General features: G+C 38.4%; 1 protein-coding gene across 1 annotated transcript in view; it reads left to right on the plus strand.

Moving 5' to 3' along the window:
- Positions 1 to 25,125, plus strand: part of LOC117231381 (carbonic anhydrase-related protein 10-like) — a gene marked incomplete at its 3' end in the record, with an annotated part of 173,543 nt that overhangs the window by 127,018 nt on the left and 21,400 nt on the right. The gene's annotated exons all lie outside the window — the stretch shown is intronic.

A 25,125-nucleotide genomic window follows, 5' to 3' on the forward strand; every position in this document is an offset into this window, starting at 1 on the left:
TCGACTTACAGTTTCGACGCTGAATTCTATTGTTATCGCAAAAGATTATTATCATAAAATTGTATTAACCGTTACAAAGTAGTTGAAGTTCCAGATAACAAACGATACATTTCTCTTCAGTCTATGAAACGATTCAAACGATATAGTCGTAAAATACTGTAAAACGATGAATTAGAAAATACGATAAGAATTCCATGAAAGCATTATTTCAATAATAATAATAATAATGTTATATCAGCATTGATAAAAAATATTAATAAACCGCGTCAAAAATCTCTTAAAATTCAAACAAACATCAGTCAGAACGCTTTGGAATTCATTTACCCAAATTGATTTGCTTGCTGTAACAATCTACAACTAATTACCTAAAATTAATAATTTTAAATAATTAATAATCTAAAATTAATAATTAAATAATTAAATAACAATCTGGAGTTGAATCAGTAATTGTGCATATTATTGTGAATATATATTTTAGTATATCGCAGTGGTTAATCAAATTTTTGCAATCGATCGATTAATCAAAATATTCATCCCTGTTTTTACGCTTGTTAGTTCATTCGATGATCTACATGGTTTACCTGAATGATTTTCAGTTGACCTGTCGTTACTTCGCGTTACAATATCCCTTCAAAATAAGAAGAAACAGAAGAAGAGGAGATCCTTGGAACAAAATGAAATTTTACCATCATAATGGCAGATCGTTTGGTTCGTGTCACTACCCTTATTCACCGAAAATGAATTTTTTCTTTTTCCCTTTTATTTTCCTTCTGTGTTTTTTCCCCATTTTCAAGTTATTCCAAAGCGACGAACCACGAACATCTAAGCTCGTAGGCGGCCTTTTGGAACTTATTAAGCGAGCTCTTTATGAAACGGGCTTCGTTAAGGTGAAAACCAGGTCCGCATTGAAAGTGGAAGCGGCCGTGGTTTATTTTATAAATCCGAATGAAAGGCAACAATCGCATCCCTGTTATCCAACGAAACAGATAAATTTGCGTTGGCCTGGTTTCGATGACAAGATTGCCTGAGCGACGGTACGATAACACTGCCAGTCGTCGTCTCGCTGTTCGCGGATTAATAAATTTTAATCGCGGTGTCGCGTTAATTTCTATTCTATTCTGACAATAAAGCTCGGAGACGTATGAGAATTTTCGACCGATTGAATTTTTCAACGAATCGCGTTTGTTTGGAGAGAAGTGACTGGAACAAAACTTTGAAAATTAATAAACTCTAATATCGATTTTAAAAATTGTAAGAATTGCGAAACGAACATTTCTACGGATGACAGTTCGTCCTAGTTTGAAGTTCTCCGTGTAAATGACGTATATACCGTTATATTTTTGAACCGTTGATGTGTATTTTAGTATCCGCGAGAGAATTTTCAAAAATATAAAGAACTGTAAGTAAGGAATTTCATATGGCTTCTGTAAGAATGTATCAATATCTTAAAGGGAATTGTGAGAATTGTGAGATCAGGTTAACATTTCAATGACATTTGACAGCGGTTGTGCAGCATCTATTCTTTTCTCCTACGATCGCGGCATTATGAATGTTTTATGCCGCGTATTCCATCGCTGTGGTGACATTAGGCCTTTCGTCCGCGCAGTTCCTGGATAATCTCCTTTGGAAAGCAACAACGTCACAGATAAATAAATAATTCGTTTCTCAAGTAAGTTCTGAAATGTATCGACTGTTGCGTATTTTTAACGAACTCGAGAACAATTCGGTTGACGCGATATTTATATCGTTGTCGTGTGATTTTATGTATCAGGGAAATTAAATTATACTTATACACATATGATTATGCTCATATATACATATACTTATATCAGAATATATACGATGAACCTTTTTTTTCCTTATTTAATTCTTCAAAAATGAACCTGTTGACACAAATGGCGTTGATCAATTTCCTTTTTGTGATTTCTATCTGTCCATTCTCTTTTTTTGTTTATAATTCGTAACAATCGGCATTATGGTCATCTGTAACCATGAAAGATAAATACCCCTTCTAGCAAGATTTATCCCATGACGCTACGAATACTAGTGACCGTGACAATATTACGCGAAATATGCACACCAAAACGTCGTTTCGCGGCAGAATGTGGAGAATTTCTGTAATTCAACAAACACAATGAAGACTGACCGCAGTTCCGCTTAGCTTTGTCGACGTTCCGCTGATAAATAATCGAATTCATTACCATATCTTTAATGCGATCGCGAACCTGCTCAATTAAGCGTACTTTAATCCGCGAATTATGGTTGCATTATGAAGTGACATAGAGCGTTCTTGTTTCCGTGAATCGCCGAACGTAAAGATATTACTTTAGAAGGGGAATTCACATCTGTGTAAATTGTCATAAGAGAATATACACGAATCACTTATTTTTTCGAAACGGGACTGTTTTTGGACCGTGGAAAAAAATTTGATCTTTGTCAATGTTGAAGTGGTCACCACTTCTAAGAAAACTCTACATCTGGTCTTTTTAGTTTCCTCAAGCACTGAAGCTATCGACAGCGTATAGACAATAGACTGGGACGAAGGCAGACCATAGACAGTAGACAGGCGACGATGGCCTCGGGGTTTTCAGTTATACGGCAACACTGCTAGCGTGAGGATCTGGACCAGCTCAAATTATATTCCTACTTGTACTTACACTTCTGCATTAAAATATATTTTCTACTTTACAATTTATCCACGTGTTTCTCTGTTTGTACATCTAATAACCTCAACAGTCAATTATTGAATGATAACTCGTCATTGAATAAACGAAACATTCTATCTGACGTTTTTATAGAAAGAACATAATGTTTTCATACTTCACCAGCATCCGATAGACATCGCGTTCACCGTTCGAAGACGAAGAGGACGAATCGCAGTTGCCTTCGAGACGGCCTCGTAGTATTTTCCCACAGCTAGATGCATCAAGAGTTGCGAAAAACGAGAAAGTAGGACGAGTCTATGAATAATAGAAACGAATGAATATTCGAGCAACCGGGAATATTCGTAGCCGGAATGTATGAAGTAAGGTGAACGTTTTCGAATAATCTCGCGAATCTGAACGGAACGTATTTTCTAATTCGATTCGGAGACTAAGATGCTGGGTTCATTCGATCAGATTGCTGCAGTAGAATGTTATTTTAGGGGGCGACATTACTTTTTAAAAGTAAGAATTATGTGTTTTCTGTGGAAGGTTTCATGGAATTCGCGTAAGTACTTTGCGAAAATAGAATACCTTTGCGGCAGAGAGACGCGTAAATTTCAGTTCCGTTGACGTTTCTTCGACGTGTGTTGCACATCTGTATATCTATTCATGTTTCATTAACATTCAGAACTGGGTTTTGCGTATGAAAAATTAACATTGTCAATGGTATGAACGTCAAACATGATAAATTATTATTTTGCTCGTTCGAAATTAAAAAACCAAAAAGATTGTTAATTAAAATACACTTGTTTACATTAGATAGCAGAATGAAAGAAAGAAGTCAGTAATCATAAAAGAAACAACAATGGCCCCAATAAAGAATAACACTTCTATTTAATAGCCTGATCATGCATTGGCTTGTTCCACTTAACCAACAAACGCTATGTATTTAAGATCATTTCAAATAATCCTCTACCATCTTTCTGGACATACTTCGACTATTCTGACCACGTACCAGGTTACTCCACTCTACCAGCCGTATCATCTTCTCAATTTCTTCAACAACAAATACACAAAAATCGTATCAAATACTACTCGTCCAAATAGAACGTACAGACCTATAAATATAGATGATCGATTTAGATGTGAACATTTCAAAAATTACTGAAATATATAGTGAATTATACTCCTCGCATTATCAGGTAAAGATTTTAAAACAAGTCAATCGAAAATACATTCCGTAATATTCTCATTGTCAATTGTTTATGCATCCAAGAAAACACAAAGAAAAATCCTGAAACATATCATTGTTCATGAAACATAACATTGTTCCTTCCTTTTCACCATTGTCAACTAATCTTATCAAACCGCATCAAACAAGAAACCGTACCAAACTTATTTCCTTATCTCTTCGTTTCAAACACTTGGTCGTATTAATTCATCAGAAATACGGAAACAGAAAAAAAAAACATGAGAAACAAGACGAACTTAGAAAAGTCGTTTGCCGACCGGTTTGAAATCTGCGCGGGTGCATATTTGCCCTCTCGAGCGGTGGTAATGTATGCGTGCAATCCAGCCGGCTGCTGGATGAACCGGCACCAGGAGAGTTGGTTTTCCGGAAACGTATTCTATGCATACATGCATGTTCAACACCTGCGAAGCCCGGTCCGGCCAGGCAGGATGTTAAATTACGGCATTTAAATAATTTCATTTAATCTTTGCGCACGGACCAGGCTCTCGCTCCCCTGCGGCCCTTCCGCGCACCACGTCCTTGCGATTCCTGGTTCGACGGCCGAAATATTTTCTCGTGTAATTTCGCGGACCACCGAAATAACCGCGGGAACTGGCACGGCCACCGACCGGCCACCGGAAACGCCTTCCACATTCTCGTTACAGCCTGTTTCGTTTCACAGGGATCAGAGCTCGGTGAAACGATTTTCCCTGGCGACGAACAGCCAAAACCCACGAAACATTGATATCGTTCTCGGATCGTTTTACGTTTGTAGATAATCTCGGCTATCGTCGACGGAATGCAGGAAATTTTGAAAACTTCAAGGTACTTGGATATATTTTTATTTCTAGCGATATCTATGGATTATTTGCAATGTTTGTATGGGCAGAGGTTCTCATATATTTAAAGTTATTTACTTATTGAATGTTTAAGATGCTATATTTCTTAACGTAGCGAACAATTGTTATATTGTGTAACGAAAATTATAGAAATGGCATACGATCGATACACCAAATAATTTATTGCGTTTTTAAAATAATTGTTTGTTATGTATCGCTAAACTCTCTTTTCAACTGGAAGGTACAAGAAACTTGAAATAGATTTCACAGTTATATTATTACATTATTATTATTATATAAAATTTGTGCATATTTGAAAAAATAATGCATTTAGGGATTAACGTATAAAATAAGACGCGAATTACAATTTCTTGCCTTGCGAGAAAACAAAATCTCAGTTATGAGAGATTAATGGAATCTGAACGAACCAATTGTCCAAAGTCAACAGTAAACATCTAAGAAACGAAGAATGTCTACTTAAAAATCCCATTTCTTCAATTCGCATCTTTCATCCGATCATCGCGCAGCTGATCTCTCTGAGCTGAATAATTCTCTCTTAATCTTCCCCTCCGAAGTATCGTTATCTCTCTTCTATCTCGCGTCACTCGAAAACACCGGCGCGGATCGAGTATATTTAAAAATCTCTGACTGATCCGGCCACGGTCGGCTTCGTTCTACTTTCCTCCACTGACGAGAACTTTGTCGAGCCTTAAGTCAGCACAACCGCATCCTCCGACCACTGATAAAGATGGAAAGTGGCCGGGCATTTGCATGTTTATTCCGCTTCTTTAATTCCAGCTATCCTCTCGACGCGAGTCGACTAGCGCCGCCGTTTCCATCCGGAAAATACGTAGGAAGGAACAAGAGAAAAGAAAAGGTCTGTTTCACCAGCCTCTCTTTTCTTCGCCGATTCGCTAGCTTTTTTCTTGCCTTTTTCGAAGCTTGCGCGCCATCTGCCTTGCCTAGCAAGCTTTCCCAAAATTTATACGCGTATATTACGCTCGCTTTCCGTTTTCTCTCGCGTGAAAATTAACGAGCCTGCGGCGAAAACAGGAAGGAAAAAATGTCTGACGCGATAGATGATGAAATAGCGAGGATTTTTAGCGAACATTTATGAGACAATAGTTCGAGATATTTCATTTCGCGAAGAAAATTTACAGTCAATTCTTTTCTATTAGGAAAAAGAGAACTTTATTCTAAATAATAATATTTAACATACGGGTCGCTATATGCTTCTATTTGTATGTATGAAACTTGCGATCAATATGCGTGCTGATTCGTATGATTGCATCGACTCTATCAGAAATAACCAATCAGACCCGCATTCCTTTGCCTAGCTATTTCATCGTTTCTTGCATAATACATTCACTAAATTAAAGCAGTTTCCACCGAAAACAATTCTCAAAAATACTTGTCCGATTATTTTTATTTTCCTGCTTATACAACTTTTATCCGACAACTGTTTCAATATCTAAGACACTGGTGTGTTAAGTTGTTTTACTAATGAGCCCACTAGCAAGTTCCGAATAAAACGTTCTCTTTTTTCTCTTTTCTTTTGTCTTTCTCTTTATTCTTTCTCCACAGCGCCATAGTAATATATATCACGTATCTATACCAATCGATATCAACTTGGACTCTTTCATTTTTGTTACTTTGAACCCGCTAATTTTCGTTTCCTCGCACGCAACACGAACTTAACTGAAACGGTGCCATTTCCAAACTTAGACCTAACCCTATTCTTTTTCCACCCATTTAACAATTGTTGCAACGATCGGGGCATTAAACGTTGAAACACTGCCTAACAAAGGTGAAACGAAACGATTCTTGGCCGATTTTCGTTCGGTTCGTGATCCGACACCATTTGGACGTCGATAAAAGTTGAGCGGGAAATTCGAGGCCGAAGAATTCAATACAGAGACGAAGGTTGGGTAGTTGGCGCGATCAATCCGACGATTAATCGCCTGGCGAGTCTATTTTTCATCGAAACTTGGAAGAACTGAATTCCCTGCTGTTCGCTTCCCTTTCTTCGTCGGAAGTTTGCGGCACGTTTCTTAGCATCGCTCTATTAATTAATAATTCACGACCCATTTTGACCGGCTTTCCCCTCCCATCTCTAACTTTACGATCGATATTTTCTTCTTCAACTTCGTACGCTGCCGCTGTAAATTTTCTTTTATGGCTGCCGCGGTTTCCACCGACTCGTTTTCCTTTTCGTTCGTTCGTTCGTTCGATCGAGAAAATGGAAAAAAAGAAACACAGCGAGCACGATCGTGCGAGTTCCCCGTTAAGGGAGAGAAGTAGAATTTAGTTAGAGACATCTGTCTCCCCTTTCGAAGTTTTTGCGTTTAATTGGACGCGAAAATGGTCGAAGAGATCCCTTCGAGTGAAGTAATTTAATTCACGGGGACGTGGGCTTCGTTGATTCGTTCGACAGCCGCGAAGTTGTTGCAGCTTTTGTACTGTTTTCGTGTTTAGTGGAACGGTTGATAAGCGAAGCAACACTTTGCGCTCTCGGTTCACAGGGAAGAAGAGGTAAATTCTATTTAATTCCCTGTTGAGGATGGAATTCCGTTCTTTTAAGGACCAAAGTAGAAGTAATTAGGACCCTCCTTAAGCAGAAGAAAATCTCTTTGCAGCAAACTTTTACCTCTGTATAATCTCGACCTTATCACTCATTCATGCGCACCCCCTTCTTTTTTCGAATTAAATTCAAACTCGCTCCGAAAATTTTCGAATTTTAGTAAATGGAAATTTTCTACGTTACGTTCTTTATATAAATTGCATATGCTTGCAAAGTTACAAAACTCTAACGTATTAGCTTGTTCGAAAAGCTTCTTTCGTTTCATAAGAAAATAATAGACGCGCAATGTTTTTTGTTTTATATTAATTTATTGAATCATGCACGAATGTAATAATAGAAATAGAACGAAATGGATCATACCCAATTCAATAAAATAATACAAAACAGAATTTATTTTTCATCTATTATCCCCTTATGAAACGAAAGAAACTTTTCGGACAACCTATAAACCAGTTTGATTATATTTTGGGCGCTTATAACGCGTTAATCCATTAGCCACTTAGGAAAGTGAAACTTTACGAAGGAGATGCTCCGACGTGCAGTGCATCGTCTTGCTTCATACAACGACGACGCTGTGTCTTCCTTTATAGTCGCTCATCGTTCATTTACAAATATCGAAGCCATCTATCTCTCTCGTTAATATCACTACTTTTGATCAGATTCGAACATTGCTATTGTAATATCGTGGACAGATTGTCTAAGAAATATCGGGTGAACCATAAACAATATTGCGAGAAAGCCTAAGTGCCGACAGGCCTATCAATGTGTCGTCGGACCTACAGTCGAATAGTTACGCGGAAAAAAGGCCACGGACGGTTGCGGAACACGTACGTGGTGGGACTATGGGAAAAGACAAAAGGATGCTTAACACGTTCGTCGCCACGTCACGCGTATCTATGTGATGGGTATATTCTCGTGGGGGACCCGTCACCAAAGTATGGGCGACGCTCTTCTTATTCGACTTAATTAAATATAGGATATTATATATAGGAAAAACACATTGTACCATACTTTTTATTCATTTATATTCTGGATAATATATTACATAATTCTATATCGCATGGTATTTGCTAAAACATTCCAAACACATTTGGCGTGATTTTGGGCACTTCGAACAATAGTTGTAGACTCCATCATCACTACTCTCCTCGCTTTCAAATATATTTTCACACTGTTTACCGAACATTTTGAGGATGAAACAATCGCTGATGTACGTCTCACAAGTGTGCTTCTCGACTAAATGGAAGATCTGAGATATCTGCCATGAGATCCCACGGAATACTCTAACTGGAAAGCTTATCGCTTTCTCCATTTCAGAACTAAATAATCTTTTCTTTACAATAAATCGAAGGCGATAAACAACGAATTCCCGCTTGTCGCTCTATTTACGTTCTGCATACTGGCGGTCGGATTTGGGCCCCGCAGGAAATTTAGCCGAATCACGCTGGGCGATGAACAGGCAGTAGTTAGTTGAGAAATCAGAGTGCGGTCAGCGATGTCAAGGAGGGTGAAAGAGAGCGTTGGAACCGTGGTGACGAGAGTTGTGAATTAACTATTTAGTTGTCTTAGTTATAGCACATTACTGTATTTAGTTCACATTAAATAACCATCGTTTCCTGTTTAATGCATTCTAAATGAATAAAAAAATCCTACACTATAACGTTAAAAATTTCTTCAAAAATAATCGTAACTCAGCGCTTACTTCTAAACACTGTCATCTCTGGATAGCAGTTGGAAAACGAAATTCTTATAGAATGGGAAGAGAGCTTCTAGCGAAGCAGTCGACAACGAGTGAACTGCTTATATTCAAATTGAACTCGTCGGATCGGCTGTTTCTGGCTCCGTATGATACGTGTTCGAGCGTATTCAGGGGTTGCTGGGTGAATGCATTACCGGGCTACAGGTGCAATTACCTTAGTTAATTAACGAATTTACAACAGCGACAGCGACGGTGTGTAAATCGGTCTGTTGTACGGCGGGACCGGCGCGGCGTCGCGAATTGCGAACCGGCCGATATCGTTATCGGTCGCGATGCGTGTAAGCTTCGAAAGCTCGTTCCCGTTGTTTGTATACAGCTTTTCGAATTGCTCGTAATTCCGGCCGTTACTCGTAATTGCCTCTCTGCGGCGTTTTATCCCTTTTCGCGCTTTTGTCCCCCGTCCATCCCTGCCTACAATTTTATTTTTTATCTTGCTATCTTTTTTTTTCATTTTGTTTTGTATCTGTTCTTTTTTCTCTGTTTTCGTCACGGGCTTGCAACTCGTATCTAATTTTCGAAGCGAGTTTTTTTCCGCTGTAGAAATGACTCGCGTATCCAGGCTTTTACATGGAAATTTCAATTTGAAAAGTTACGTGTATAGATTGTTGCGTGGATGCACGCTGTTCTCCGAGTGAAAAGCTACGATCGCGTTTCGGATTTAGGATGATGATTCGGTTGAAGATACGAGATCTATCGCGTGTCCTGTGTCAGAAATTTGTATCTTCTGCGAACTACACGAACATGTGTGGCTGTGTCTGACGATATTGTGTTTTTGATGACCGATGCATCATTTTCGAGTTACCGTACTATCTACGTATTTCGAGTATCAGATTCGAATAGCTTTAGCTTTGATTGTTTGGATGGTTTTAAGGCAAGTGGAAAACGTTTCTGGAATTTCTATGGAAGATTAATACGTTCCTAGGGGATTCAGACGAAATGTCAATTCTTCTGTTACAACAAAAAACTGCAATAAAAGATAATTTCTTTTCTTCGCCAAAGAAAACCCCAGATATAATGTCCAACCGATCTAATCCAACAATAGCCATTCGATAAAACACATATATCCAAGCAGAATAGAAGATGTCGCATAGTTTCCATAAAACCCGCAAAACTTAATCGAATTTCAACAACCTTTTCAAGCTTAAGTATCATCTAAAACATATCCAATGTACGCTCATAAGTATACGCCTACTTCAGTCGTATTAATTTGTAGTAACAATATTGAAATTTTATCAAATTGTAGAAATTCAGTAGTCGTACAAGTATTAGTATGTAGCTGTACTAATACTAGAAGCGTGTAACTCTCATAGCTACGTGAATGAACATATTGACAAAAGAGAATACTCTTCTAAAAGAAAACTTTACGTCATAAAAGTCACGGAATAAGAAGTAACATTACGTGACAGAAGTCGTCGGAGAAAATCATATGTTACAGCATAGTCAAATATGAATCTATGGAAACAAATTGACCTAACATTTTTCTGAAATCCCGCTACTTCCATTGTTGAGAATTGTGGATCTTAATTGCCGAAATAAAAGTAAAGGAACACTGAGCTTACATTTAGAATTCAAATTAAAATAGTTATAGATTTACTTAATCTTGGAATACAACGATATTAATCTTATACAAACACCTACACAGGCATTTGAACAGGACACTTACACAGGTCATACTCACTACTGTATAGAGAGTGGGGTACAAAATCTTTTAAGGGACCATGGGTCACTACGTACAGTCAGTCTGAGAGTAACTGGCCAACTGTCAACAATCCATAACATTCACTTATATTCCAAATACATTTGGTTTTGTAATTTTGTCTAATAAATATCACACAATATTATTTCAACATAAACATTGTGTCTTCCACAGATTATTAATCTTAACTTCAAGATTAAATTCTAACATTTAATAAACGATTTCCAGGATCTTCGTCGATATACATTTGCACGCGTCTCAGCACTTTCTTTGTCTCGCCATCTTCCATACCAAACTGCCAACGGAACAGTTACATTCATCTGTTTTTCGAGACGCCGCTTGCACACATACTTCCACACTCATATTCATATACGTGTGTCACTACTACGCAGCCAATCTAGTTAGCACATAAAGTTATACATATCTCAATATCCATAACTTTTCAAACAAATCAATGTACATCTTACGAAAACTAAGCAAACGGCTGGATAATTCTAAGAGGTAGCGAACGCGAGCACGAGACTTCATATCGTTTGCTCGTAAAACAGAACCAATTACCTCGATCGATTTCCTTTAACGAACAAAGCGAGTACTCGCTAGGGAATCCTGACCGCGTGGAAAATCAGCCATTCAATGATATCATCGTTTAGGGATGGTGGATGCGGGGTTACATCTAGATTTGAACGCACCCGATGAAACGACGTTGATTAATTGGACCACGGTAATTAATTCGAAGCTCGACAGACTAAGGTGCGACGAAGACTTTAGACGTAATCCACCTGCGCACGCGCCATTCCCTCCAAGTATATTTCATTTCACCCCGTTATCTGTCGCTGATAATCTCGAATTTAACTATCGGAACTCGAAGACTTTATTTTTAGTTGGAGCAGCCGTGAAAGTTTTATTAGAAACCCTGGAATTTTTCCGAACTCGAACTAGAAGCCCGAGACGAATGGGATTTTCCTTCCTGTTGCCAAACTTTTTCTTTATCCTTACCAGCCTTCCTCTGTGCTCCGTAACCGAGCAGACGGGGGCGGGGGCCGATCGTCGATCGTTTGACTTGTCGCTCGTTACTTGTTACTTACGAATGTCGTCGGAACTTTCACGGTGCGTTGCTTCCACTTCAGAGAGGAATCGAACGTTTTATCGAGCGATAAAATCGGCCCGGATCACTGGGATTATTTTAAGAATGGTAAGAATTTCAGAGTGTTGCTTCAGAGTTAGGGATCGCGGATCTTGTTTGAGAATTGTGACGGTGATAAATTTTATTTCGTTTTTAATTCGACTAAAATAACAGTCTTGCTCCTGCTTGTTACTAAACAGAGTTGAACAAATTTTATCAAGATTGATATTCATTGTACGACTTCGTCTCTGGAATTATTTTTGCATTAGAAATATATTTATCTTGAGCCATAATAAATATATATTCCAAACGCACTATACATTTCTTTTTTTTTTATATAATTGGATAAACAGAGCAACGCACCGTGTGCGTTAATGGCAGCGAAAGTATAAAAAGTCTAAAGATATGAGAAAATAATTGATGAATTGCTAGCAATGAACGATATTATTCTTAAACCGCTATATTAGCGGTCAAGAACTTTTAAACAGAGAAATGAACGGATCACGATGGTAGAGCTATCTTGGTCGAAACATTTTTTCCTTAAAATGGAGTTTTGTCCCGCGGACACATTCTAAGAGGTCCGTGACAAGTTTCGCGGAAAGTTTCGTCCAGATCGGAGTAGCGTGAAGTTTAAAATTATTTCGAATGTTATCCGAACCGTGATGGGCACGGAAGCTCGAAAGTCTCCGGAGTGCTGCAAATCTTGAAAGCTTTGAATGTGTTACCGAAACTTTCGTGGCTTCTGACGGTCTCAAAAATTTCACAAATCCAGATGATTTTAAAACTTTCGGCCTGTCCTCGAATCGTTCAAGAAAAGAAATTAAAGAACGCGTAATCGTTTCCAGTTATTTTTTACCAGTTTTATAACTGCTCTTTCTGACGTAATTTACGAACTCGCGACTGAAATTTGGAAACTGTGAGTTTGAAGTCAATAATAGTGAGAGAGAGAGAGAATGGAGGGACCTACATTACAAACTAAGTAAAATAAGTACCTTCTGAATGGCCCATTGTGAGTTTTTCGACATTTTGCTACACTCTCAAAAGATTAATAGAAAAGATATTCGAAGAGCGCGGCCTATCTATAAAACACTTAATCCCATTTACATTTTTATCTTTTCAGAAAATCCACTTGTCTAATAAAAAATTTCAATCCCCCTATCCATCCACTTGAATCATTTCCACCGTCAGTGTACCTAGAATCTTTCGAAAAGGAACGAAAAATATTTAAATAGAACAGACACGGAACAAACCTCATCGAACAAAAGAGAAGGGTCAGAAAGGGAAGCAACAAGGATAGAAAGAAAAATTCTAGACACCGAGCGTACATTCGCGGCTTTCATTGGTCGCCCCTCGATTTCCACGGCAAACTCTCGTTTTCACGGGACGAGAGAAAGAGATTTATCGGCTCCGTGAGAACACGAAAAGTGTCGCAGCCAGCCAACGAGCCTCTCGTTCAACCTGGCTGAATCAGGGGTAAGTAGGCGGGGGGCGCGGGTATAAAAGGGTCGAAGGACTTTTTTCTGAACTCATCGATCGTCGAACCAGGTTATCTCTTTTTTCGCGACAAGACCCCTCTTAAGATTGCTGTTTGCAGCGAGCTTGCCTGTCAAAACAAATTAATCGGGGATATTAATGAGGCAAACTGAAGCGATGCAAAGAGATGGAGAGGGTGGAATTTATTAACAGACGGAACAATTTAATTAAGGTTCGCGACCGGTCACGCCGAAGGTTGATTTAACGGACGTTTATTTATTATTAAAACAATTAAGAAGCTTTCCTGAAATTGAACGCCATAATCGGGAATATCGAATGTTGTGTCCTTGCCTTTCTGCGGTTCTCTTATTTTCCTTTCGCTTGGTCCTTCTTCGCTTACGGTGGTACTTTTTGAAACGATAAATCTAGTAATCTATAAGTCGAGTATTTTCTTCGTTCGATATTTTATCATTACTGTTTGTTCCTTCTGTTCGAAGCGTTTTAATAATTTTATTATTTTCGTACTTTTTATCATTCGGAAATAATCGATCAGATTCTAAATTATCTTTTAAAATGAGAAAATCCTTTTGAAAATCGAGGGATGGAAAAGTAAAGATTTCATCTTTAAAATAAGTCCAGATAAACTCACGTATGATATTTTCTCACGAAGTTATTTATAGCAGTTCAAAGAGCGACAATTTCTCGATCGAAATTTAGTGGTTCTTTAATTTTATGGACGAGTGTAAAACTACATTCGGCTCTGAACTTTTTGTTATCCACTCTACTTCCTTCTACCCAATACGAATTACAATAAAAACAAGTATCGTTGGTGGGTTTCATCCCTTACGATATCGACGAAGGGGAAATCAACAAACGCTAATTACGATCATAAAGTTAGGTTGAACGGACACAAAGTCAAAACGGTCCCATGATCGTCGTCGATGATCCCATCGTAAAATGTTATTCGAGAAAATATTTTCTCTCCCTCATGGACCTTTTAACCATCTTATATTCATGCTTTTGTTTCGCGTCTACTTCCTACAACGCTCGTTATTTTTCTTCCGTGCCTTCATCCGGTATTTCCGAGTGCATCGCGCCGCTTTTAAGGCTGTAATCATTTTGTTTTTGAATATTTCATGCATATCGAGATTGATCCGGTAGGGATCGGGAATTTTTATGGAAATAGCTCTTCTTTCTTTCCCCTTTTCTGCCCCTTCCAAACTTTCTCCAACCCCCTTTTCTTCCTGTCGCTCCACCGTGCTTTAACGTAAGTAATCCTTCCGCCTTCGTATTTGCATACATTCCCTCTGCGTATCCGGAATGCTGCCACGCGTTTCCGACCTTTCCCTTTTTCCTCCTTCCTCTCTTCCATGCTTTATAAGGCTCTATCTGCAGATGTAAAAAGGGGAATTATATAGATAAGAGGTATAAACTTTGTAGCATGGAGATATTTCTTTTATTAGGGAACAATGATGTAATCTTCTTTATGTCTTAAATATTTAGTAGGCGGTATTTACATTTTATTATAATTTGATTTATAATATAATTTCTCAATCTTCAAACGTATTAATCTTTTCGTAAATTCCTTTTCTATAATAAAATCTTTTAACGAATTTGTTAATATCTTAATCGCTAGAAGAAATTTATTAATCTTGTAATTTACTTCATTCTATCGTTTCAGAGAATTTATAATGACTTTCTCTCGTATCAAATTATTCATTTCATATATTCGATGTTGATGCTGATTTTTCGCTATGATGTTTATCTTCTATATTTAATAAACGTTATACCAAATGCATACGTGGTCCTCTGTTTGTGTAACTTTTTCTCAGGAGAGATGGTAGATTTAATCAATCGTATATCTTATTTATTATTATAGGACTTTCCTCTATCGCGCAAAAGGAAATTTTGTTTCCATTGGATTTAATATACGGTACTGTCACGCTTGCTTTTATACGATGTCACGTATATTATTGATCTTTCGCGTTGAGGCAATTTTGATGTTTGTTATCACAATAGACAGATCGTAAGAATTCCCCCCAGTGTCGATATCGAAAAAGGAACTTCACTGGTTTTATCTGCTTTAAGAAAAGTATTTTCTTTCTCAAGATATTCGTGGCCATCTCATCCATGGAGAGATATTGGCCGCTGTCTGGTTATCGATAGAGCTTTATTTTAAAATCAAATTGAAAAGTCATGGAACATTGTGTTATGGCCACTGTATTTATATATAGCTCTACTTAAATATAGATATTATCCAACTTTCCATTCCTCTTCGAAAACTTCCTCTTACCTATAAATCAGATTTCACACGCGCAATGTTTAACTTTAACACCTGATTCCTCAAAAAGATTCTTTACACGTAGAACAGGTTTCGCGCGTGAAGCGACGACTTTATCATTCGATTCCTAAGGCACTTTCTTTGTCCATAAAACGAAATGTTAACTTTAACACCTGATCTCTATAATCAACCACTTTCCTTTCTTGTCTTACTGAACATCCACAAAATGATCATATTGAAGATTTTCCATTTTCAATTCAAATCATGTTTATTTACACAATCGAACTAATGTTATTAGAGAAATATCACAAACTGTCATTTAAAAGCTTTCAGTTACCAATATCGACAAATACTCTCACGTAACAGCAACAAGTTGACAATCAAATTGCAAATTTGCAAAGTAAAAGTTTACAACCTGTATCCTGTAATTTATCAATTCGGTAATATCATTAGCTGGTAGATTATTCTTTGAGTATACCTTTAGAAGTCAAAAGACGCGCTTAACACTGAAACACTGAACGACTTCCCATCGCTGGACCCTCGACCCGTCAATTATTGCACCTCGTATTCCAAGGACAATTCGAATCGCCCCATTCTTTCTGCCAGAATTCCCTAAAAACGAACGGGAAAAGAAAGAAAGCAAAAAGCAGAAAGAAGAGAACCCTTCAAAATGTCCTCACTCGTAACAAGATCCTCTTACGCCGCGAAAAGAGGTTCTCTCATTTTACATTCGCGTCGATCCCGACGTGGAAGAAAGCGTCTCCAGTCGTCTGGCTCTATCGGGCAATCTCGATTCCAAAATGCCGAAGAAGGCCAGATATAAAAGGGAGGGGGTGACGGAGAGGGAACGTGCAGCATCGAAGGCAGCCTGTTCACCTCTTAAAGGATGGGAGAAATAGGGGTCCATTGGGATCGCGACAGCGCGCCAAGTCCAATTAAGATGTTTTTCAAGCAGCCAGCTTTTAGCCCGTAGCAGACATCGAGGCGTCGCGACGCCTCGGCCTCCTCCTGGTTTCTGAATTCATATGCATACATGAATACATTTCGCCCAATCAACTATCCTTTTCCGAGGTTGCCGTCGCGAATGCCCCCACGGACGCGTATGGGGGTGGCTGACGGTTTTTAGATGGCAGAAAATCCACACGCTAATGAAGGCTATCCCCACTACTCCACCTGTAATCCACCGTTTCGTAATTAAGCTTTTTCTACGATGGATCTCGCTGCTTTTTTACGAGCTCTCTTGGAACTCGAGCCGAGATATCGCGACTCATCGTGAGCTTTCCGAGTTCCAAGAGCGACAAGATTGATGGATGGGGGTGTTTATAGACCGATCCGAGTTACGGTGGTCGAATTGGTCAAAATGGAGATACGGCTTGAGAAGTGAAAATATTGTCTGGGATGGATGATTCAATATTGTTCTCGAGAAATTTAACGTTTCTGCCATCTGTGCGGCAACACTTGTCGGCGCTAGTCGCAGAACTTTTAAACACAGTTCGATAAGATGGTACACAGAGCAATTTGTCATCGTTTCTGGTTCGTCATTCCAAGCTTTCGTTTATACTCGGGTGATTCTTCAAATTAATAAGGGGAATTTAGAAATTACGATCGAGTAATGTTCAGGGTCGTCCATCGATGCCGACAAAGGTTTCGAGGTATTTTTATAACCATGAAATTGGAGACAGTTTCGTGGAATCGATGCCTAACTCGGGAAGATCGTGGTGGTAATTGCACGAGGTCGAAAAGTTTCTTCGCCACCTTGAACGGTCGGTGATTAGCGTTTTCTCGGAATTCTTTTGGTCTTTCGTTTATTTTCTAAATTACCGCTACGTTTGATAGCTGATAGGCTTGATAATTGTATGCAATTTGCGCGTGATTTTCTGAATGCACGATATGAACCTAAGAGGGGGAAAAGAAACCTTGAATTACGGCCATAGCACCCTGATACATCCGTGCTTTTGTTTCATTATTCATCGCTACTCGAGAAAATTAAAATTCTTTTAGCAAGGGATTCATTTGATCAAAGCGATGCGATAAGAACCTGACTTCGTGCATTAGATCTCTTTGCATTAAGCGGTTATATAATAAACAACCAAATTAAAAGAAAGCCATTAATTTTTACACTTTTTAGATGGATGTTATGTTTTACTATCTTCCTATATTACTTTTAGGATATAAAATGGCCACGTTACAACTATTCAGAAATACAAAAATATTCGTGTTACATTTTCAAACAATTATCTTTTTGTATAGATGAGCAGTATAAATATTTCAAGTCGCTGTTATCTTGAACCTTGACTTTTGTTTGCACTTTGGACATTTCTTGGACATTTGAAGAATTTCAATGGTTGGTCGGCAACGCCACTGTTAGCCAAGAATTGACATTTCATTGTAGCCGAGCAATGCTTTAAGCGTCGGAGGTGGCAAGGATTTATGATCAGGAAATGCCTACAGAGATGGTTAGGAAATCTTCGAAATAGATATATTGTTCGAATTCTCCGGCTAGTGACAATCTCGAATGACATATGTCTGGTATCGAAACTATTCCACTGACCTCGTACAATTAACACCGTCTGCATATTGCAGTAGATTCCATCATATATTTTATCTCGTATTATAATAAATGGAAAATGTTATTAACACCGTTGCACTTAAAGGGTAAAGAATAAGATATTTTTATTTCGATCAAAAACATTTCAAACAGTTGTTTATGTACCATAACATTTTAAACAAAGAAAAAAGAGACACGCTTTTCTGAACAAAACCAAAACTTTTTAACTAAAAAATTTGTTTAATTTTAGTTGAAAATTTCTTGGAAAACAGATCGATGACTCGTACAAATACGTCATTAGACTTAGAATAGAAAATGCCCATGACGACATACGTGGGCACATCGCAAATGTGATCGTGTCAACGAAACTAAGGATGATTTAAAAACCAATCGAACCCCTATAATTCTTACTGTGGAAAAAAATTTACAAAGAAGTCCTCGATCATGAAATAAATCAATCTTTCAACTACAGAAACCTCAGAATCCTGGAAAACCTTACGATCCTTCTTTCACCCATCGATCCAAGTAAGAACAGCCCCCGTGGCAATTTTCAAGCCGTTCCATCCACCGATTAATTGTTTTTATCGAGAAATCCCGGCGGGGCTAATCCGCCCTTGATTAATTCCATCTAGCCAAGTCGGTGCTCCTTATCGAGTGGAATCTGACGAACCTCTTCGTTACCTCTATATTTAAGCTCACTGACGGACAGTTTAAGACAGGAATCCAGAAAGGATAATTTCGCCCTTCTTTCTTAGAACAGGCGGAGGGAAAAAAATCCCCAACAATTATCCGCAGCGGTGGCTAGCCTGTAATTACGTCAGTTAACAGGTCTCACCCTTCAGAGGGTGTGTATCCACTTGTCCTTGTCCGTTCATTACGAATTATCAGACGCCCGTCCTTTCTTCCCCGCAGGAAGGACACGTGGATAATTAAAACAGGTGTCAGTGAAGCAGTTGACACCGGGATGGGGAAGCTGGGATAGAATAAGGGTGGAATCCAGACCGCAAAGGGGATCAACAACGACCGCGATGTAACTACGGGTTGTGTTGCTTCTCGTACTGTAGGGAAAGCTGTAGGTGTGTAGAAGGAAGGGATAGGGTGGGGAGAGGTTTGCTGAACAGGTAACGGTGAGCAAGGAAGATGAAGCAAAGGGTACAGAGGATGGAAGAAAGGTTGGAGGAGGGCAAACGCGAGGCAGAGGACTCGAACGAGGCTGCGTTAGCTTCTACACTTAATCACTTTTGCTAATTGCAGAATGATTGCTCCGCGCTTGAAGTTTCAATAATGGGGTTGTTACACCTCCCTTCGAGAAAGAGAGAGAGAGAGAGAGAAAAGGAGCAGTCTCGCAACTGGTTGTACACTGGAGTAAGGCTCTCCAGTTATCACCCTTTCTCCTGTTATCTACCGCCTCTTACCTTACCTCGTTCCGAGGCCACGTTTCCCTTTCCTCCAGAAGCAACCCCGTTTTGCAACCCCTCTCCAATGGCTGCTTCCTCCAGGTACCTGATGAATGCCATAATAGTCTACCTGCCTTCGGGTGATAAGAAAGTAATCATTCCATCTGGCCACCGTTATTTCATTAACTCGAAGGTTCACCCCGACCACTGGCCAACCCCCATCTGGATCGGAGTTTCCGCGAAAACGGCGTTGGAGAGACTGGCTGGATCCGTCAGGCTGCTAATTATGCAATTATATCGTTGGTTAGGGGGCGAGGCTCGGTCGCTCGCTGTTCGAAAATGAAATTCCTCGGCGAGTGGGCTAGGCGATGTTATAAATATCGGGTTAATGTTGCGTCGCTTGACAAATAGCCGACGCCTGGACGCGATACGCTCAAGCGAGATACTATAAATCCTGACGGTGTTGGTTGGTCGTGTGGACCGGGTACCAAGCTGGTGTTTTCAGCGTTTTAGGAGCTGTATGTCAGCTACGTGGCTTATACATTGGCTTTTGATCGAAGATAATTATTATGATTTTTAAAGGAAAGGGGATTTTTTAATCGAAGAGTTTCTGTAATAGGCGTGTGTTTTTTGACGATAGAGCAAGTTTGATCAGTAATAGTGTCTGTGTTTAGATTTGCAATGTAGTAATAGTCAAGAGCTTGCGATGTAGTAGTAGTCAAGGGCTTGTGTTGTTTGTGGTTTCTATTGGTTTCCATTTTGCCTTAGTATTATTATGAAGAGAAGAGCTTGATTGAACACACATAATGAGAATATAATATAATCAATAAATTGTTGCCATATTAGTTTTTTAATATTATATTTAATATTTTATTATATTTCATATATTTATTAACTTATATTTAATATTATACAAGATACATTTCGTATCAAATATTCTGCGAATTTTCTAAAATTAACTTTTTGAGTCATATGACATTAAAAAAACACGTTGTATACATAGATATATTTTATTGACAAATTGAAATGGTATACAAATATTTCGAAGCCTGACAAAATTAATTGCTATATTCTCACTAATTTAATAATTGGAATAAACATTTAAACAAAATTACCGAATAAAATCGTAAAATCTCTTCCACTTTCCAAATAATATCAAAGAGTAATAGCGGAAACACAGGTTCTCGTCGATAACGTAGCGCTAGGTATTTAAAAGGAAATTTTAATATTTAGCATGTAAAAACTGCGCTGCGGAAGCAACAGAGTATCGAAAATGCATGCATTATACAACGAAGCGTTGAATGTCAGGTATTACGAAACACGCGTGAAAATCGACTGTGTAAACTAGTTTTCTCCGAGGCAAGTTCATCTAATACAGGTATCGATACGTTATCTGATATTTTTTTCATTATTACCTTCAGTTTTCATATTTCGACCGATAAAACGTTCGATATCCTATCACATCGAAACGTATATATTATGTATGCAGATTTTACATTATATACAGAGTGTTCTAGTTTTTAAGGCAAAATTTTATTAGGATATTCTATACATATGAATACGACAAAAAAGGTTGTACGGACATAAAAATCAATAAGGGAAATAGTAAATAAAGATAGAACAGTACTAAAGTAACTAATATCGAATCTTGAAAATTTTGCTTCGTAAAAGTTGGAATATATTCTGTATAATCATAGAACAGATACAGATACGGTGGTAACAGATATTGGCGAATATCGTATCGTTTCTTTCTTTTTCATCTCGCGTAATAAAGCATAATTTCCAAGAAAATTGGTTACTTTCCACGCGAATGTAAAAATTTTCCAAATCGAAGTTCTCATTTACACAACGCAGAATAAACGGAGGTCTGTACCAAATGCTGGGAATTTGAAACTAGCTCGCAATACAGGATCAACATCCTTATTGCAAATTACTCGACTGTTCTATCGCACGATGTGTTTCGTTTCGTATATCTGTTTACTTACCTATGAATATGTACATTGTAGAGAGATCTGTCCTCTCTACTCACCGACACGCTATTTCGTCCCTCTGGCTCATAATAATTTTACATTTTAATGGTCGACACGTACGAACGAAGAATTGGAGCACGAGACGAATTAATATTTCGCTTTACATATTTTCCATATGGACCAGCATTTCTAATAAATTAAACATTATCCAATAGACTAGTTACTTGCATTTGTATTAACAGCAAAATAAGCGTGCTTGGCCATACACTTCATTCATACAATAGGATATGCTAGAAAAAACTATGCAATTGATCTTCCTTTCTATGAAATAGATCTTTCTTCATCATAAACATCGATTTGTCCCAGCGTATCTATACACTGTGGTACGTATCTAAATGTATTTAGAGATTGAAATAAGAAAAAAAAAAAAAAGAAAAAATGCCAAAAAAATAATATACAATTAATTTACTTAACTTTAACACGTAGTATGCAGGTTTGAGTATTTATTTTATCATTTCACTAGTTGTTCACTTTTAATTCCTGGGTTCAACTTGAAAGGCGAAAGAGATGAACTTTTCCACCGATTTAACGATGATGATACTTGATACGAGCGTATAAAAAACCGGTTGAGCTTGGAAAATGTTAACAACTTGAAAAGCACCGGTACTAAATTAACTGAAAATCCTGTTTCGACGAGAAACCTTTAAAAAAAAAGTGCGCGAGATTGCTGAAACGGGAACATTTACAAGCACTCTACCAACAAAATCGTTAAATGCGCATTTCCCTTCCAACAAACTATAACACGCAGCGACGCGTTCAACGAGTCGTTTGTTATCATTCGCGAAATTTACGGCTATGTTCTTCCCCCAAAAATATTCCCAACGAGTCCAGATAAACTAGAAAAAAAATACCAGTGATTTTTTCTGTTTTCACCCTGTGAAAGAGGAACAAAGAGAAACCCGATCGTGGAAGAAGAGGGGTTGTAACGGGCCATTCGAGGGTGAGAATCGTGGAACAAAAGGGGTTAATTGCGTCGATATGTCGATGATAAAGGCGAGAACACACGACTAACAATCGCATCGCGGTAAAAACGCGACTGTGTGTATCGGCATTGACCCCGTAATTTTTAATTGCACTCGCGTGTCTCGCTATCGTTATCGCACCCCTCTCATTAACACGGCAAAAAGAATCGTCCGTGAAACGTTGCACAACGATCGTTGGTGAATCGTTTTCGGAAATGTTTCTTTTAACGAGCAGGCTATGATAGGGCTGCTGTTAAGAGGTTTTCCACGATTTCGAAAGGGATGAACGTGACAATCGGAGATTAATTAATAGGGAAATTAACCACGTAGTTGTGTTTGAATAAGAATGATTGTCGAAGAATTGTTAGCGTGAGATAGGAATATATGTTGGAGTTTATTAAATTCACGATCAGAAGGAAAAAGACTCGAGAAAATGGATTTTCGAAGAAATTTAATTAAAATTAAAATTAAAATATGTCCACGAGATATTGAAGCGTCACCTAGCTTAGACAAAATCCAAATTGGCAATTGTTATCGAGGTGCAAGAAGGAACACCGAATTTTCCAAAATGAAATGTTCTACTGGCTATAAACGAAGCTAGAACGAAATATGTTATGGAAAATCTGAAACTGAGAAGCAGCAGGGAAATCACGTTCCCGTCGTAAAACCGACTTAAAACTATCTTTTGCTAAAGCTTTATTATTAATTGCTATTGTGTACCGTCCGAATGCACGAGGGATCTTTAGTTAGGGACGAAATTTTCACTGTGGATCGGCCAACAATGTCGCCGCGAATATTCTGAATTATTATGCATTAAATGAAGATGAGAAAGTATCACGGAACACTTTGCTGGAAAACCGCGCGGCGTGTATGGATCGTTGTATAAGATTCTCTTTGTGTGCAACGTCGCGTGCCGTCACGGTGGCAAATTCCCGTGCTGACGTGCCTGGGGCGTCGGTTATACGAGTTGTTTATACGAGCAATAATTTATTACTTACCCTTACGACGCGTCGGATCGTTAATATCATAGACGTCAGAACTATGGAAGATGGAGAACGCGGCGGAATTGTATCGTGCTTTAAACGAAAAGACGCGCGATACTTCAACCGCAACTATGGTCGTTTTAGCTCCCATGTTAACGACTACTAACGAGAGATTCGGCGTCGTTCATATCAATTTTCCGTATATTAAGGTTCGCTATCTTTGTATTGTTCTTTATATTGCTTCTTTTATAGTTATTTTTTAATTTTATAGTACTCGTCGAATTACGATCACTTGTAGAAATTTCATTGTTCTAATTATAAGACTTGCTGTATCATAAATGACAAATTGTCCGTGGCTGTTCAAATTATTAGTGAATGCGGAAATGGTCGTGTATATGGCAATTAATTTATTACTCTGTAATGCCACAGAGAAAAGTCCATAGCAGAGTTTTTTCCAGGAAAGTACATTTTCGTAGCGAAGCAATTTCTCTGACTTGAAAGCTTATATCGCTTAAATCATTTATGTACTCGTCCCTGAACGACGTACTTTTGAAGGCAAAAGTTCAAAATGTTTGGTGAAATGATGGGAAAAGTACGAGCTATAATCTAAAGGGGATATTTAGCTCTTTGAAGTTTCTACGCTTATTCTGATTGAAAAGGAGACGAGAATTCGTGCAACAGTTGCAAAAATTGATATTTACGAATCAGTATTGAAAAACCTATATCAACTAAATTTGCATCATATCGAGAATGTATCCTTAAATTGAAAAAAGAAAAGAATCTTTTTCTCATTTGTTGTTGCATAGCGTACAATCTTGTAAATGTTTTCTATCGTGTAATTGTTACTGACCTTTAACACGGCGCCTATTGCAATTATATGCGAACAAAAGATGACGTATTTCCCTAAAATTAAATAATTTGCATCGTATCTTACATAATGAAAACCCTATAACAATGAACAGTTCTCGCTGCTTCTTGTTCAGAAGTTCAGCAAAAGAGCTTGATGCAGATGAGAAACGAGATCATTCCTCTTGGTTAACCCACAGATTCACGAAGGAAGGATTCGTTAGTTGGAACGTTCTTGGTATATCGATCCTCGCGATCCACGCGAAAAGAAAGTTAAATTTCTCAGAGGAGACGGCGGGAAATGCGAGCGGAAACGGGCTGAAGATGAAGAGAAGGAAGAGGGAGAGCTCCCTGTTGGTTCGTGTCGCCCTACGAAACGAGTTCGAAAGCCCTTTTACCGAATAAAAGTTGACGCGAACTGCTAAGGTTCCGAAGGCGGGCTACGACGGCGCAGGCCACACGGAAAAGTTGAAATTATAAAAATTTCAAATTTCCAAACGGCTGACAGACGACAAGACGACGATTCGCGGTCGCCTGGGATAGCCACTGTCGCGGTTTTTCGACCCGTAAACTTCGCCGAACTTGCAACCGGGGAAAATTGGAAACCGCCGGAAAAAAATTGTTTCGTCGATGCCCACGCGGCGTTATCGAAACGCTTTCCCAATTTCAACATCACCTGATAACGCGTTGATAACTGCAGTTGCGATTGTTTCAAAAGACTGTGTTTTTTT

Source organism: Bombus vosnesenskii, unplaced genomic scaffold, assembly GCF_011952255.1.
Source record: "Bombus vosnesenskii isolate JDL3184/JDL3185 unplaced genomic scaffold, Bvos_JDL3184-5_v1.1 scf7180000013272, whole genome shotgun sequence".
In the NCBI taxonomy this organism is placed as follows: domain Eukaryota; kingdom Metazoa; phylum Arthropoda; class Insecta; order Hymenoptera; family Apidae; genus Bombus; species Bombus vosnesenskii.